The following is a 12906-nucleotide window of genomic DNA, read 5'->3' as shown; positions in this document are numbered from 1 at the left end:
TTTGTTTGAAGCATTGTATTTGAAGTTTGTGTCAAATGTGCCTGATATTCTGCATTAAAGCTGCTCTCTCACAGATGGAACGTTTTGACAACTGTTTTATTTTTCTTCTTGGAACAAGCCATTTTTTTTCAAAAATGCATGGAAACCAGTTATATAAGACTGCTGACAAAAAGTTAGATCGTTATCTATATAACTTAAGTTAAAAAATTGAAGTTTTATGCATTTTTCTTAAACTGTTAGTAAAGGTTTAAGCCATAAAACATTTTCAATATATAAACAACAAATCAAAATGTAACAATTTAGGCCACTACAGTACCAAATCTTTTTAATTCACAATATCTATCATCAATATCTTTAGAACAAAATGCGTGCATGCACAACTGTCTGACATCAATATTTGACAGACACAAATGTTTGTAACTTCCTAATTATATTAATGAAATTTTACATACACTCAGCAAAATGTAACAGTAGAATATTGATGCATACTTGATGTACCTGAAGCTAAGAATAAAAATAGAAGAACAAATAGCATTTAATCATGACAAATATGAGACCCACAAACAAAAATGGAGAGTTCTTGATATCTTATATGTTTAATCTGAAAAACGACATGAGTAGCCACATCAATATTAACCAAAAAGAACCTTTTATAAAAATACAAAAAATAATCTTCATGAAAAAAGAGACATCACTCTGAAGGTGTGTAAATGTGCGTGCATGAGTTTCTTTTGTGTGGGCGTGGGTGTGTATGTATGAGTGCGAGTGTGCTTGCGTGCGTGCGTGTGTGCGTGCGTGTGTTTGTGTTGGTGTGTATGTGTTTGTTTAATTTTTTGTAAAATGTATTAAGCATTGAAATGTTTACAAAATATAATTTTTGTTTGCCTTTTATGTCAACATTCGATGTAGAAAATAAATGAGAAAAAAAAAAAAATTGACAGAATAAAGCTCCATATCTAAACAGCAGCAATACATATGGAAGTGATTTTGCAAGAGAGTCTCATTTGCACGAAAAAAGGCCTTCTTGACATACCTTGTTTTTGAAAGCAAAAAAATCCCAACCTACCCTACCTAGTAGATTTGGGGATGTTACCCTAAACAAACACTTTTTAAGCCTTATGTTGGGAAGTGCCTGATATTCTTCATTATTGTTGGGAAGTGCCTGATATTCTTCATTATTGTTGGGAAGTGCCTGATTTTCTTCATTATTGTTGGGAAGTGCCTGATATTCTTCATTATTGTTGGGAAGTGCCTGATATTCTTCATTATTGTTGGGAAGTGCCTGATATTCTTCATTATTGTTGGGAAGTGCCTGATATTCTTCATTATTGTTGGGAAGTGCCTGATATTCTTCATTATTGTTGGGAATTAAGTGCCTGATATTCTTCATTATTGTTGGGAATTAAGTGCCTGATATTCTTCATTATTGTTGGGAAGTGCCTGATATTCTTCATTATTGTTGGGAAGTGCCTGATATTCTTCATTATTGTTGGGAAGTGCCTGATTTTCTTCATTATTGTTGGGAAGTGCCTGATATTCTTCATTATTGTTGGGAAGTGCCTGTTATTCTTCATTATTGTTGGGAAGTGCCTGATATTCTTCATTATTGTTGGGAAGTGCCTGATATTCTTCATTATTGTTGGGAAGTGCCTGATTTTCTTCATTATTGTTGGGAAGTGCCTGATATTCTTCATTATTGTTGGGAAGCGCCTGATATTCTTCATTATTGTTGGGAATTAAGTGCCTGATATTCTTCATTATTGTTGGGAAGTGCCTGTTATTCTTCATTATTGTTGGGAAGTGCCTGATATTCTTCATTATTGTTGGGAAGTGCCTGATATTCTTCATTATTGTTGGGAAGTGCCTGACTTTATTGTTTGTAAATGCCTTATGTTCTTCATTAATGTTGGGAAGTGCCCGATATTCTTCATTTACCTTGGTAAGTGCCTGATATTTTCATTAAAGTTTGGAAGTGCAGGATTTTCTTCTTTATTGTTGGGAAGTGCCTGATATTCTTCATTAATGTTGGGAAGCGCCTGATATTCTTCATTTATGTTGGGAAGTGCCTGATATTCTTTTTTATGTTGCGAAGTGCCAAATATTTTTTATTAATGTTAAGAAGTGCCCAATATTCTTCATTAATGTTGGGATATGCCTGATATTCTTGTTATTGGGAAATGCCTGATATTCTTTGTTTATGTTAAGAAGTGCCCGATATTCTTCATTAATGTTGGGATATGCCTGATATTGTTGTTATTGGGAAATGCCTGATATTCTTTGTTTATGTTGGGAAGTGCCTGATATTCTTCATTAATGTTGGGAAGTGCCGGATATTTTTCATTAATGTTTGGAAGTGCCTGATATATTCATTAATGTTGGAAAGTGCCTGATATTCCTTAGTAATGTTCATCATGTTCTTGTTTTTTGTTGTTTATTGTAAGGATTTAGTGCCTGAAATTCTTGGAACAAAACCGTTTTTGTGCTTGTGTTTTTTACACAAATATGTTAAGATGTTAATATCATGTTTCCTATTGAATTTGTTGGCAAGGTTGCCATTGATGTCTCGAAGGACTTTAGTGTTTATCTCAACTAAGAATCCAATAGTTGAAGCCCAAAATTACAAACATTCTGGTATTTCCCATCTTATCCTCAAGTACAAACAACGTTGTGCTATTTTATTAGACATACGCAGTGTGTTTACCCACGTGATAAATTACGTCATATATGCTACGTCGAAAGGCAATATTTTGCTTAAAATGAAGACTTAAATCAAAGATAACTTTTCTTTTATGATACCATTTTAAATGAAACAAAGGGCAGTCTATGCCGTTTAAAGAGCCCCGCCTTCGTTTTATTACCGTTGTTGCCTTCCGACGTAGCATTTATGAGGCAATTTATCAGGTGGTATACACACACTGATACGTAACATCAGAAATAATAGAACTCTTAATTTTTTACGAGAATTTCAATAGCCTAAATAAAGCGTTTTATTTGTACCGGCATAAAACCCCCATGTTTTAATTGATATAAAGGTAGTCCATTCATCATAAATACAAAAATACTATGAAGTTTTATAAACAAATAGTAAAATGATGCAACATTGATTACAAGCCCTGTAGGAACTGCAGCCCATTGACAATGCTGATTTCATAATTCCTCAATAACTTATTCAATATTTATACTACTGTTTAAAAATGAACATTACAAAGTGTATTTGTCCGTTAGTTAATAAAATCAACGAAGAGTCATTGAGTATGAACTGTTATTATAGGAAAGTAATTTTAGTACTTCAAAGATATTCGTGTGTAATTTAAATCTACCATATAATTGGATGATTGATGTAAAGCTATTGCAAATCGTACATGTATGGATGAATTGTGAGGGTTTGAACACACCCCTTAGTAGTAAGTTCATGGTGAAAGGTGCAAGTATATGCTAAATTGCTGATGACTGCAGCCATTTTTTAACAGTGTTGTTTTCAACCCTGTTCAGTGTTGCCACAAACTCGACACTCACAACATAAAATGCCTTTCAATAGTAACAAATGTCGTCTGCCTCTTTGCCACCAAAAATGTAGTTTGAGAAATTGCGGACTATATAAATTGCAAGCTATGTTTCCAAACCAAGAAGCAATATAACGCAATATCTATTTTAATAATTTAATTTGTTGAACTTAAATAAAGATATTATTAAAGTAGTATCCCTGCACCCAAAAATGAATGAACATCGAAACGTAAACAAAATATTACTATCCACTCAAAGCGCATCATTCCATCACGTGACACAATGATCTCATTGATCTCAATGATCGCACAGTTTCCCCGCTTAAAACAGCACGTGATAGCCCACGTGGGAATAACAAACCCATGCCATTTTGACAGGCACGTACTAAAGTGCTGACGAGTTAGCTGACGATAGAAATAGAAGAGAGTTGCTGACCATATAGACAATGAAGGAAAAAAAGTTTTGAAATTAAAGATTTTTCAAGACTTAATGTTAACTTTATTTTATATACTTTTTATAGTGTATGTATAGACGGATGACTGTGTATTTATTTTTGAAAATTGGCATTTCATTGAAATGAATTGAGTTTTATTTTTTGCTGGTTTGGTGTAAATATGAGAAAATATCACAGATTTAATAACTTTTATAGGTGTTTCATCTACAATTGTTTGAAATCAATTATTTTAATTTTGATCATTTCAATTAAGAAACTATTTCTCTTGAATCTGTTGTATTTTCGAACTTGTTCTGTGAATAATAAGGCAAACATAGGCAAACTCTTGCTAATGAGTAAAGTTTGATTAGTATATATTTCATTTTCTTGGTTGGAATAGCACAAGCATTCACTCTTTTTTGTATTTACATTTTCTATTATTAAACCCCACACCTTTACGGGGCGGAAGGAGGTGGAGTTTGTTTCTATGCTGTTTCAATAATTCACCAGCCGTTGCATATTATCTTGTTATCATTCCTCCCGGCTGAGAATCCATTTTTTATGTAAATAATGTATATATCATTTTAAGTATCATGCAGCGCTATCAGCGCTTTGATTCTTTGCTGTGAAAAGTCAATTTATAGGCTATTGATGTTGTACTAGAAAATTAATTTAAATTCAATTAACATATTTTAGCAGATTTCAAGCCATGATCATTCAATGCATCAAATATTTGAAATGCTACACTCATTTTGCAAACAGTAGTAGCAGTTTCAGAACAGAAGTTTTGCTATGAACCAAGCACTAATTTGTATTAAAATGAATTGACTTTCATTACCTGTGTACAGCATCAAGACTTGAGTTAAAAAAACTTTCTAATGTTATGCACACTGACGAAAGATTATTAATGGTTGTTGAGTAAGTGTAATTAACCTTATTTCTTGTTTTTCTACATGTGCAAAGAGTGCATTGGTTATTTTGTTTGAATAACGGAGAAAATATAAAAAATAGGTTTTTACAATTGCTACTCTATTTGATCAATGATTGGGCCAGAGCTTTAGAATTACGGGAGATTTTTTTGTATCGTAGTGAAAAACAGATTATAAATGACAGTTGGTACACCAACCAGTTGATTCATATCTATGGGTAATATAACACTAATTTTAATTTCTTCTTAGATGAAATGATGGCGTAAAAAAATATTTTATTTTTATTTGGGTTTTGCACTATTGAGTTACAGCGTTCCTGTAAATCTAAAGATATAAAAGCTCTGGCCTTGGTGATCTTCAGTGCTAAAAATTGCCACATTTCTCCAAAAAGTCAAATGCAGGTGTTCTGCAAAATGACTTTAGAATTTTTGTGATATGTTGTCAGTACACACTCCAATCAAATGCAGAAGCATCGAAACCCAACTTCTTTTTGTGTGGTAAAGTATCATTTATAGTGCAACATCAGAAACAATGTTTCCTCTAAAGTTGCAACTCCGCCATGAACTGTCACAAATGGATACATAATGCAGACATCGCAATTAAGGTTTAAAAAAAGTTTTAGTCATTCGATCTGAGAGCCTCTGAAATTTTGACAGTTCCAAAGAGTTTTTGTTGGTCCGAATAAAATTTTAACATTTTTTTTTTTCACAGCCATGAGCTGACTCATAATAAAATTTTGATTTTATCTGCAGTGTGTATTTATCAGACGGTTATAGTACCGTTTCCTTATTGACTGCATAGCATGTTCCGAAAGATAAAATTGAGTTTGGAACATTTTAAATGTCATTTAAAACCTGCCAATGTTTTTGGCAAATGTTAACATTATTTTTTTAGCCTTTCTAAATTATAGGTACTATGGTACCCTTTCCAACATCTACACTCTACTGAATATGATATCGGGGATAATAAACAAAAAATTATTTATGAGAAAATATTAAGTTTCTTTTTTTAAAAAATCAGGTATTCTCACTTTTAAGTGGTGTTTGATAATATATTGTGTTCATTAATTCATAACATCTGAAAGTAAAAACTGTCCGTGAGGTTTCGACAGACCCCTTGCAATTTTAGTTGGACACAGTCCATTTTAGTTTACTGGTCATGACCATTGGACTGACAGTTTTGACGTTGTCTGATAATGATTTAATATTAATCTGTTTTACAAGATATTATTCAATTCTTGTTCCTTCAATAAATGAAGAAAACAGTACTATGGTAATGTTATATAATTAAAAAATATACCAATATCCATGAACATTTTGGACAATATATGATACTAATTTATACTCATATACTATAATTTTGTTCAAGACATCACTTGTGAGCCTATTATAAGACATTTGATCATTTACAACCTCTAAGAAATCATCATAGATTGGAATCATTGTAACACTGTGAATACAAAGTCATGTTCTTGTTGTACTCTTGACTCCTTGGAGCCTTGTCCTAATGTTGATACAGGCATTAAACAGAAGCCCTATTCTAGGGGAGAACACATTTGTCTTTGGCATGCATTTGTTTATTTGCAGGAATCAATCACATTTGAATTATTTTATGGATAGTTCCATCAGATAAGTGTACTTTTGTTTCATATGCATGTGTCCCTGGATAAATGTGGTCATCACTACTTCAATGGACATTCTGATCAAGAAATGTCCATTACATATCAGAATGATGGTGACTATTTGTCCTAATTCCTGAAATGACAGGGCGTTTTGATAATTTTCATTCAAATAATGAAAGCTTTCTAGAGAACCAAACTGTTGATTGCATGGTTGCAGATTACATGCAAGTCACATTATAACCCTTCAGGGTCCCTATTATCCGAGACCGTATTAGTAAAATGTGGGTTACAGGCTTCTTGAAATATCTAAACTATCCCTGGACTTCATATATTGATAAATGTCTGCATGAAATAATCATGGGTTACCAGTTCAGACCTAAAATATGTTTCCATAAGATGTTTCATGTTGTAATTGTTATTCAGCCTTTACATTGTTTTTGGCCATATGTAATGCCATGATCAAAAATTAATGTGCTCTCCGTGGAAATTGTTGTGTGTCCTACTGCACTTACAGAGCATGAAAGCAATGAAGATGTGATCAGTGCTTAAATAGTGATTCATCATAATTATACATTGTTTCTTGGCCATCAGATGGTCCATTTACAGACAGCCATTCATCATCTTCATTGTTTCTAAGCCATCAGATGATCCATGAACAACAGCCATTCATTCTTTACATTGTTTCTATGCCATAAGATGATCCATGAACAACAGCCATTTATTCTTTACATTGTTTCTAGGCCATCAGATTTCCCTTGTACAGACAACCATTCATTTTCTACATTGTTTCTAGGCCATAAGATGCTCCATGTACAGACAGCCATTCATCCTCTACATTGTTTCTAGGCCATAAGATGCTCCATGTACAGACAGCCATTCATCCTCTACATTGTTTCTAGGCCATAAGATGTCCCTTGTACAGACAGCCATTCATCCTCTACATTGTTTCTAGGCCATCAGATGTTCCATGTTCATATAGTCATTCGTCTTTTACATTGTTTCTAGGCAATGAATTATTCCATGTTCCAATACCCATGTAGCCCTTACATTTGTTCTTGGTCATAATATGTTTCATGTTCTAATAGTAATTCACCCTTTTAATCAGATCAAGTTTGCTTTAATTTTGGTCATCAGATAATGCATATCATTTTCGAGACTTAATGATTTTGCTGGCCACGAGGGGGTAACTGGAATCCCAGGCTGCCAAGGTGAGGCCCAGCTTGAACTGAGTACAGTTACCAGTTGCAGATTTCTTTTGTTATTCAAATCGTTTTTTCAAACCTAATTTCTTTGAGCAATTGAGCGATAAATTCAGAAACAATTTGTTCACAGATCATTACAATCAGTGTTACGTCAGTCTGTTTTGAGGTTCCCTGTCTGGAAAATAGTTAATGTTTTTATTGCATGTACAGTGACCAATGAAAAACTTTGATTTCATTATTCGGATTCTCCCGCATTGATATCTTCTAAAATTGCAAATAAGTTTGATAATGGCGCTGATCAACTGGAATTCAAGCACAGGTTGGGAAAACCCCATTTTTTGAGCTATTGGAAATGGTCTGTAGGTGATTAGGAACGAGCCTGTTTACTGGACTTTTCTAAAGCAGGAAAACCCCACTGAGTGTTGCGTAATATGAATGTTTTTATGCCCTTTTTGTGAATTGGCCAAGGGCCCTTGGACATCGTGAAAATAGCCACAAAATGCTTAAATTTGTACATATACATATTAAGCATTAAAAAAAAAAAAACCCTGCTACATGTTTGTGACAGGCTTTGGTTGTTTTAATATTTAAGCTCCTGCCTTTATTTTAGGATTGTGAATTTTTTCATTTTTTTGGAAAAAAAACCCACAAGAAAATCTTTTGGATTGTGAATTAGGCCAAATTTAGACCCATTTTTAGTAAAAACAACAACACTGTATACATATATTCAAAAACTACTTCTAAACTTGGTAAACTAGTAAACACTGCTGTTGATATACAATTGAAAATGTGAAAGTATAGACCTGAATAATGACCAGTGAACACATGCAGTGGAATAGTAGATTTGTTTTTGCAAATGACATATAATTTGATACAGAGTATGATTGCTAGAGTAGTAGTTTATAACTCAGGGGAAAGCTCTGTTAACAGTTAATCATTCATTATATAAATACCATGTTCATAACTCATAAAAAGGCTTTGAAAGGCAACAGGACTGTATGCTGGACCCAAAGGAAGTGTTTTATATTTGGTTTAGTAAATATATGAGACATTCTATGCTTTGATGTGGAGTTAATGAAAAAAAGGATATTTGCAGCAGCTTTGCCAATGTAAGTGGTATAATGATAAAACTATAAATTATATTTTGAAGATCAAAATGTTTACAAGATTTTACAGTATGTGTTTAAAATTAGATGTATTTGATTGTTTTATATATCCCCTGTCACTTTGTTAAATTTTTGTTAAATATTCAATATAATTCCTTTTACCGTTAAGGTATATTTCAGATGTATGTGCAGCACAATATTGCTGTGTGACATGTGCTTCTTGACAGTTTAGATATCTACTGCTAACAGCAATACTATCATGGCAATGTGTACTTTGTCATGCAAGCATAACAATCAGGATCATTTTCCCATGGCTAACAAAATTAAGTTAACTTCCCTTCATGCTTTTGAAGCAAAATATAGGAAACTTGTCAAATGGCCGCAGCATCAGAGATGAATTCAATTAGTTGTGAAGAGGAGGCCATCAGAATTTTTTCAAAACCATCTGATCTTTAAGGAAATGTTTATGATGATGTTTTTAGGACACGTTTTGATCCAACATTAAAGCCTTTTTGTTTTGACTAGATAAATTACGGATAATTACGGATGAGTAAAAATAATTGAATATGAAATTTTTGGAAAATCGTCATAAAATAAATATAATTATATGAAACTGTCGGTGAACATGCAGCAAGAAAGGCTAATTTACAAGATGATGAATGCTTAATGAAGGAGAATTAAGCTCATTTAAGGTCTTCTTTAAAGGAATAATTGACAGTGCTGTCTATAAATCAGACCAAAATGTCTGCAAGAGATTCTCTTAATGGATCAGTATTGCTTCAAAACTAAATGTTCCATTTAAAACAACCACAGATTGTTGACAGAAAATAATGCTGCCATCAAATATTGATAAAAAAAAGAGTTCCAATTATTTTAATTAAATTTCTGGCCATAATATGGGTTCATTATGCAAGTTTTATGAGAATATGATTCCACTTTATTTCCTATTGCTGTGAAAACATTTTACTTCGCCTGTTTTATTCTTATTCTGACGGAATCTATCAACCAGTTTCCATTAAGTTATTATCCCCTGCTGAATCGAAGATTTGTTATTATCCCCCGCCGAATCGAAGATTTCGGGAGGGGGATATTGTTTTGTGTTGTCCGTCCGTCATTCCGGCCGTCTGTCCGTCCGTCCAGTACCATATCCCATATCTTGGTAGGCATTGATCAGAAAATGTTCAAACTTGGTCAGAATGTTCCCCTTGATCATATCTCGACCACTTTTAATAGTGGGTCACATGGGGTGAAAAACTAGGTCACTAGGTCAAATCTTTGGAACATACTAGAGGCATTATACATGGTCAAATATTCATGAAACTTTATCAGAATGTTTTTCTTGATGAACTCTTGGTTGTAAATAAAACTTGGTCACATATGATCAAAAATTAGGTCACTAGGTCAAATCTTAGAAAAATCTTGTCCGGAACCATATCATGGTAATGATTGGTCAAGTTATGGTCAATATTGGTCATGATGAACCCCTTAAAGAAATATGGACCACTTAAAAAGTAGGTCACATGGGGTCAAAAACTAGGTCAGTAGGTCAAATCTTAGAAAAATCTTTGGAACATACTAGAGGCATTATACATGGTCAAATATTCATGAAACTTAATCAGAATGTTTTCCTTGATGAACTCTTGGCTGTAAATAAAACTGGGTCACATATGATCAAAAATAAGGTCACTAGGACAAATCTTAGAAAAATCTTGTCCGGAACCATATCATGGTAATGATTGGTCAAGTTATGTTCAAAATTGGTCATGATGTAAACATTGATGAAATATGGACCACTTAAAAAAGTGGGTCACATGGGGTCAAAAACTAGGTCAGTAGGTCAAATCTTAGATAAATCTTTGGAACATACTAGAGGCATTATACATGGTCAAATATTTATAAAACTTAATCAGAATGTTTTCCTTGATGAAATCTTGGACTTATTTAAAACTGGGTCACATATGATTGAAAATTAGGTCACAAGGTCAAATCTTAGAATTTTTTTGTCCGGAATGGAAATGATTGGTCAGATTATGTTCAAACTTGGTCATGATGTACCCCTTGATGAAATATGGACCGCTTGTAAAAGCAGAGCATATGGGGTCAAAAATTAGGTCACTAGGTCAAATTTTAGAAAAAACCTTTGAAACACATTAGAGGCAATATGTATGGTCTTATATTCATGAAACTTGATCAGAATATTTCCCTTGATGAACTCTTGGACATGTTTTAAACTGGGTCACATGTTATATGAAATTAGGTCACTAGGTCAATTCTTTAAAAATCTTGTCCGAAATTGTGGTGATTGGTCTGATTAAATTCAAACATGGTCAGAATATTCTCTTAGCTTGAAATTCGACTGCGTTTTAAAAGTGGGTTAATGGGTCAAAAACTAGGTCACTAGGTCATATCTTACAGAAATCTTTGGAACACTCTTTAGGCAATACATCTGCTCTATTTTCCATGAAACTTAATCAGAATGCCTCCATGAAATCATGGAATAGTTTGAAACTAGTAGGTCATGGGGGGTCAAAAATGAGGTCACTGAGTCAAATCTTAAAAAAACCTTGTGGACACTAGAGGCTATATTTTTTGCATATATCTGGACCAATCATCATGAAACTTGATCAGAATGTTTGCCTTGATGAAATCTTAGATTAGTTTGGAACTGGGTAACATGGAGTCATAAACCAGGTTTCTTGGTCAATTCTAAATGTTACATTATATACAATATTTTTTTTATTTCAAACAGTTGCAATCAAACTCAAACTCATATATATATATATTTCATCAACAATTGATTTCCATTCCTTGACTTAGCCCAATCAGGCGGGGGATATCAATTCAACGAATTTGCTTGTTATTTGGTTTTATTATGTGTGTTATTTCAAAGCTTGCGTATGCACGCTGCTATAACAGAGGCATTTCTGATCACACTTTGTGAGTTATAATTTATTTTGTGTTCACTAAACGTCCTTCATATGCCGAATAAATGGTTTAGTAGAGCAAAAATAAACAACCATTACATAGTATTCAAATTGATTAAAACAAAATCACATTGAGTTGCAGAGTTAAACATTTCTCTTTCTTGCCGTAAGATCCGTATTTTTTTTCCCCGAAAGTTCTGTATGAGGGGATGTATACTTCTATGCTGTTGAAGATACTGATTGGTCAGTCACAGGCTTTCAACTCCACATTCTTTTTTAGGTGAGGGGTAATTGTATCGATATCTATGATATGACTGATTTTCAAATCTAATGGATTTTAATAAGTTTGTTGAATGGGTGAAATGGTTATTATTAAGCGTGCAGGGTTCTTAAAAAGACAGGCACCTGGTGCATCTAATAGGATATTTACAGTGTGATATAAAATGGACATTACAGTTTAGAAATAGTTAGATAGGTCATATAATGGTCATTGCAGTTTAGAAATAGTTATGCAAGTCGTATATTGGGCATGACAGTTTAGAATTTGTTATACAGGTCATAATGGTCATGCCAGTTTAAAAATGGTTATGTAGGTCTTATAATGGACAAGACAGTTTAGAATTAGTTATACAGGTCATAATGGTCATGCCAGTTTAAAAAAGGTTATGCAGGTCTTATAATGGACAAGACAGTTTAGAATTAGTTATACAGGTAATATAATGGTCATGACAGTTAAAAAATCGTTATGTAGGTCGTACAATGGGCATCAAAATTTATAATTAGTTATACAGGTCTTTATATGGTCATGACAGTTTAGAAATGGTTATGCGGGTCTTATTATGGGCATGGCAGTTTATAATTAGTTATACCGGTCATATAATGGTCATGTCAATTTATAATTAGTTATACAGGTCATATAATGGTCATGTCAGTTTATAAATAGTTATGCAGGTCGTATAATGGGTGTAACAGTTCATAATTAGATATGCAGGTCGTATAATGGTCATGACAGTTTATAAATGTTTATGCAGGTCATATAATTGGCATTGCAGTTTTGAAATGGTTAATCAGGTCTTATTATGGTCATGACAGTTTAGAAATGGTTGTGCAGGTCATATAATGAATGTAACAGTTTATAATTAGTTATGCAGGTTGTATAATGGGCATGACAGTATATAATTAGTTAT

The 12906-nt window shown here is 33.1% G+C and overlaps 1 protein-coding gene across 2 annotated transcripts in view; it reads left to right on the top strand.

Moving 5' to 3' along the window:
- Positions 1 to 12906, top strand: part of LOC128237392 (synaptotagmin-7-like) — a 226040-nt gene that overhangs the window by 13169 nt on the left and 199965 nt on the right. The gene's annotated exons all lie outside the window — the stretch shown is intronic.

Source organism: Mya arenaria, chromosome 6 (assembly GCF_026914265.1).
Source record: "Mya arenaria isolate MELC-2E11 chromosome 6, ASM2691426v1".
In the NCBI taxonomy this organism is placed as follows: domain Eukaryota; kingdom Metazoa; phylum Mollusca; class Bivalvia; order Myida; family Myidae; genus Mya; species Mya arenaria.
Note: the sequence above shows the minus strand (reverse complement) of the source record. Positions and strands in the feature narration are given on the sequence as shown.